At 35.6% G+C, this 6,000-nt stretch overlaps 1 protein-coding gene across 7 annotated transcripts in view; it reads left to right on the top strand.

Annotated features, from left to right (window-relative positions):
* Positions 1–4,599: 4,599 nt before the first annotated feature.
* Positions 4,600–6,000, top strand: part of SOX2 (SRY-box transcription factor 2) — a 107,884-nt gene continuing 106,483 nt past the window's right edge. For 6 of the 7 annotated variants that reach the window (XR_012160719.1, XR_012160717.1, XR_012160716.1 and 3 more), the window contains exon 1: positions 4,600–4,681. The gene's annotated coding sequence lies outside the window, so the exon portion shown is untranslated. The remainder of the gene's footprint in view (positions 4,682–6,000) is intronic. The other variant, XM_073359286.2, reaches the window with a different exon arrangement.

Genomic DNA, 6,000 nt, shown 5'->3' with positions numbered 1-6,000 from the left:
GAGCCTGATTCTCTCATTCTTCCCTCATCATTCCTAGCTTTCACTCAATCTCTGCCTGCCCCCCCAACACACACACAACTTGCTGTCTATGACAATTTTCCTCTATTGAACCTAATTAGCATAAACATTCTTTAATCTTTTTATTCGGTGATGAGATCCCAGCTATTCACCATTGAAACCGTTGGTGCAAAGAGGTGGCATCATCAAAAACCTCCCAGCTGTACTATCAGTGTCCGCTGCAATATCCCAATGAAGCATGTGTCTTTCATAGCAGCCCAGGGAGATGGCATTAAGTCATTTTTCTCCAAAGATCTCCTCAACTGCATTATCATCATACAACCTTTGTATGTTATCACAGTTTGATACCATTAAAGGAACAGAACATAATTATGTGTGGTTTAGTCTAGAGAGAGAGACCAGAACTGCAACATTCACATCTGGTTCTGGACTGAACTTTCCAGAGCTTGTTGGAAAATGGGACATAATTTTTGCAAAAAAAATAAATGAAGATTTCAGGCTGTCTTTTCACTTAAATTTCATAGAAAAAATTCATAGAAATTGCACATTATAAACATGTTCATCCAGCCCTAGAATTTCCCATATGTAAACTGTGTTGGGTTTCCAGATTTTCATATGGGCATAACTAAAACCAAAATTCTGCTCTCAGATCTGGTTAGCTCTGATGTGCTGCAAATCCATAAAGATTTTAATATATAGTGTTCTACATTGCCTGCATGCATGGAACTTTTATTGACATCTCTGGGGTGGGATATCTGTTCTTGTACGCAGAGCAAAATAGCGGTAACAAGATCAGCTATGCAGATCTGAGAACAGACTTTTCAGTGTACAACATGAGGAGGATAACCCCAAAGGAGTACATTTCTTGTTCAAGAAATAGTGAATAAGTAGCTTATTTAAATGTCCCATTTTCCCTTCAGCCTCTGCAAGGAAGAATCACAGAATACTTATATTTCACCATTTGTCTTTTTTAAGTAGATATTTATGATTAATGTAAAAATTACATCATTATATAGTTGCTTTTGCTAATGTATTTAATTAATTAAATGCAAAATGTAAGTGAAAACTGTAAAGGATTAGGACTTCAAAACACACTCTTCAATACAATAAGTTTTTTTCAATAGAGAGTGCATTATCTCAATTAGTTTTTTTCTGATCCGAGGAAAAAATTACTAAGGGAAAAGTTACTTCAGTGGCTTTTGGATTAACCCCTTAATATATGTAGATTCACAAAGTCCAGACGGGACCATTGTGATCATCTTGTCTGACCTGCTCCATAATACTGGCCATACAGTTTCACCGAATAATTTTGACATCAAGCCAATAACTTCTTGATGAGCTAGAGCATATCTTCTAGGAAGATGTCCGGTCTTGGTTAAAAGACTTCATGTGATGGAGTTTGCCCTTACTGTTAACAATTTGTTCCTAGTTTCCAGTCTTAATTTTTCTTGCTTCAGCTTCTAGCTCTTGGATCTTGCTATGCCTTTGTTTGCTAGATTAAAGATCTCTCTATCAGAAATCTGCTCCACAATAGGTACTTGTAGACCATGATCAAGTCGCCTCTTAAATTAATCTTAATAAGTCCTCTCACTATAAAGTACGTTTTCCAGACCTTGACTTTTTCTTGTATCTCTTCTGAACCATTTCCAATTTTTCAAGGTGTGTTTTGAAGTGTGGATACTGGAACTGGACGCAGCAGTCCTGAATGATTTTTACTAATGCTGATTGTAAGTTTAGAGGGAAAAGAGGTTACTCATATATGACTACATACCTAAGGTGATGAGGTAATTTGATGGCAGGGACAGTAGCATGTTGTACTTTAACGTAGTAGAATCAGGCTTGGGATTTCAGCTCTTGGAGCTGAAGTGTCTCCTGCCAAGCATGCAATTGAGGGCCAGAAGGCAAGGACTGGCAATTCTACTATCATAACTCTTTGCTGGACACTTCTTGGAAGGGTGTGTCCATTGTACAATATATTCCATCCTCTTGGGTTGTGGTAAAACACCACTTAGCAGCTATTTGTAGGAGGGATGTGCGGGTGTAAAGGAAGTTTGAGTAGGATTTGTCATACCATATATAACCTGTTGTCCATCAAGTCCAATACCTTGCCTCCAGCAGTGGCCTATGACTGATACTTTACAAGAAGGTGAACCTCAGTATTTCCCATTATGCGCCTAGCTCTTTGGAAGGAGAGTACGTGGAGGGAGAAGAGAATAAATTAGTATGGAATTATGTCTTCAGAATAAATTAATGGGAAAAGCCTGAAGACTGACCAGTCTGACTCTCTTTGCAACCAAAACAATAGAAGAATTACACTTAAAGGCTAAGTGCAATGTGCTGCCAAAGACCCTTGCTGCAATAATTATTCTAAGTAGTTTTAAAGGACATAATTTAGACTGGAAGGGATCTATTTATGATTTAATTTTGTACTGTTAAAAAAAGACTCTTACATCACTGTAAAAATCTCTTTGGGCAACAAAAATATCATTAGAATTATCTTTTGATATTTACTAAAATAAACGTTATGGACATACAAAGCCTCAGTAGGGAATAATTCTCTTATTTTTGTTTGTGTTTTAAACCTCTCCTCAGAGAAGGAATAAAATTTAATAAATCATTCATTCTCTTTCTCAACAGTATATTTAATCTACCTAAAATATATTTCAAATGTACAGTGATAAAAAAAACCTTCAATATCCTGCTATGCTGGAGCTAAAGAATGTTAGATAAAAATCAAAACTTTCATTTTTAGGCAAAATTAAAACTCTTGTCCATCAGCACTATGCAATTTTGACTCTTTCATAATGACATAAAGTTATCCTTGTACTTCTGCAACAATTGAAGTTCTGTTATTCCATAGTGCCAAACTTTTTTTTCCCCTAATTTTGTGGGAGTATTTCTCCCTCCACACACACAATCACAAAGAATACATTCCACATACTTGAAATAAGTTAGCCATTCTAAAGTTCAGAATTCATGAAGCTGTTCCAACATAGCATGGTTAAGGAATTGCAGCAGAATCTCAAGGTCACTGGGAATATTCTTTGGGGTATTCTTATGTGGCTTATCTATGCTCACATGCCTAATATATTTTTTTTCAGTGCAAAGAATAGCCACTTGCAGAGAATGGAAGCCTTAGCCCGGCCCTGTGCCATCCCTTATTCAAGTTCTTTTATACTCCTCTTTTTAAAGAAGCTGTCAAGTTCTTTTCTGAAGCTGACAGGAAAGGCCAAATCTGCAGTACAGGAAGAGAGGCAAAAAAGAAACTTTTTGTGTTGATGTTTTACTAAGTGAGCTAAGGAGAATTTTAGAATCATGTAATTTACTCTGGCGGCATTTACTGTACATAGCTATAGTGATGGTAATTTCTTTCATTGTTGAAGTGAAAAGATAACCATCAATCAGTTGTCAATTGGTCAATTGCAGAAGTGATGAAAAGAAACTGGTAGGAACAATCACTTCTGTGGCTACCTAGACTATTTGGGGTTTTAAGGAAAATATGGGAACTGGAGTGTGTAAAAATGGAATGAGCCTGGCAGATTAATAACATTAAAAGGTTTAACAGAGAAGTAAATATAACACAGATAATCAATTTAATTATAATTATTTTGATGAGTTAAAGCATTGCAGGAACAGGTTAAAACGCAGTCAGTACTGAAGCATCTTGAAACCATGAATGTTGAAAACTAAGCAGGTTAGGGTAGACTGTTAAACTGACTTTTGAGTTGGAATAATTCTTTGTTCAGTGTCAGGATCCAGTCTGATCATTTATTTCAGATGTTACTATACATGCAGTAATAATCCCAGTCACAAATAACATTTTTTATAAACGGGAATATAGCTAGTCTTGTAATGCTTTAAGATATTAATGAAATACATTACAACATTTAAATTGCAAAAGCTGAATAAGAAATAATATCAGGCTGAGTTCAGGGATCAGCACTGCTTTAAAATAAATAATTAGGAAGTTATTTTTAAAACTAGTTCTAGGGTACATGCTGGTATCCAAATGCTGCATGTTTCGCAGTTATTAACATTGTCTGAAAGTCATCTATTCCTTTTTATTTCATTTTATTAGGGATTAGGCAAAAGATTTCCGTTTAATTCATTCTGTTTTTGTCAAAGTTGCAATAATATTCATTTTAGATGGTTTATGCTGTGGTGGAGATGTTTGTGTTTGTTTGTTTTTTGTTTTGTTTTGTTTTGTTTTTGCTGTGGTAGGTAATAAAAAGGATTACAGGCCCTCCAGAAGGATGAGATATCATCAGTTGGTAATCCAGCCCATGGTTTCCTAGATACCGTATTGTCTATTCTGTTCCGCTATGTGAAAAATGTTGAATATCAACAATGGGTTTCAGTGCTGTATTGTTGAGTTTTGTATGAACTAATCTAGCTTCACTTAAAAAAAAAAAAAAACACTACAGCTTTGGACAAAAGTCTATAGCCAGTGCATTTGTAACTCCCCATGCACAAGAGCTGACTGTGGCTCTGGGAAGACATTTTACTCATTTGGTTTCTTCTTTCTTATAGTCTTCTTGTCCTGTTCTCAGGTGTTTACCACCTATTAGAATTTCACCTGTATGGGTACTGTGTTTGAGAAAGTCCCAGGACTTGTCAGCTGGTATAGGCCTCATAAAAGACAGCTCTGTTCAGGGTTTGAAAGGTAAGATTCTGCCTAACTCCTCTGCTCCCTGTGATTATAAGATGCTAACTTTATTGGCCTAGCTCTGAAACTTTGCAGTGTATCACTTATTTGTAACTTTTGTAGAGGGCAAGCTAGTGTAGCAAGTTTCAGCTTACCAGGAAAATTAACTATTCTTGGAGTGAGGGGTGCAGAGGTTAGGGGAGATGGATTTGAATGAAATGTACCTTTCCTTGTACAGTAATTGACTTGTAACTAAAAACTGAAGTGGATGCTATGTGACTTGCACAATGAAGTGCTGCTGGCACAGGTGTTCTGCACATTTATATGTTCCAAAAACTAGTGTAAGAGTATGGGGAAAATGTTTGTATGACCTGAGGGCATATTTCCGGTACATCTATAGCTCAGATGATCATATATGATTCTGAACTGCCTTGCCATAACTAATGGCTTGTTTTCCATTTTTGATTTTGGTGCTGTGCTTTAAATATTTTGATGGATATTCTGCTGGGGGTGCTGTTTGCTTGAAATAAAGTGGGCAGGCAACAATTGGGAATAAATAAGATACATGGTCTGAAAGACGCTGTCCTTAGTCCAGCTCTGATCTTGAAGAAATCCTCATTTATTTGTCTCTAGTATTGTGTTCTCCCTATATTTTATTAAATAGGCTCAACAATTAGAAAAAAAATGTAAAATTAAGTATGTACATTAACTGTAGTGAATTACACTAAGATGTACAATAGTGAAATATGTACATATTGAATGTATGTGGATTTTACATGTTTAAAAGATTTTAAAATCTTTTGTTTTTACTTTATATTACTAGATTCTTAGCTTTTTCTTTAAAAGTTATATTGTACTTTGGTTATTTTCAATGCTTAGGTTTGTAAATTGCTTTACTTGCATGGTAAAGTTATGGTTTATAAGCATATACTTAATTATAACTGAGACAAGTGTGTTCTGTTGTAGAATGAGTGCATTTTTATAATTTCACAACTCTTAAATTATACCTTTTTTCCTTTTTATTATTAAAAAAAATATATCTGCAACTGTAGCCCAATCTCCAAAAATGCCTGACCTTTTCGGGCATTTCCTTTTTTTGTGAAAGATTTTTACAGAGGGTATATTAATTTACAAGATCCTATCCATGCCCTGCTACAGTTTGAATGTTTTTTTCCATCCCTTTTTAACCTAGGAATTAGAAGAAAGTGCAGACGATGCTTTCTTAACCCTGCATTTAATGCCAAGCAATGATGTGCTCCCTATGAAACCATTTCTGACCCTCTGCTTGCAGTGGTGAGCCTGAATTTTTCCCCTTCCTTGCCCATCATTGTCAGTCA

This window comes from Lepidochelys kempii, chromosome 9 (genome assembly GCF_965140285.1).
Source record: "Lepidochelys kempii isolate rLepKem1 chromosome 9, rLepKem1.hap1, whole genome shotgun sequence".
Classification (NCBI taxonomy): domain Eukaryota; kingdom Metazoa; phylum Chordata; order Testudines; family Cheloniidae; genus Lepidochelys; species Lepidochelys kempii.
Note: the sequence above shows the minus strand (reverse complement) of the source record. Positions and strands in the feature narration are given on the sequence as shown.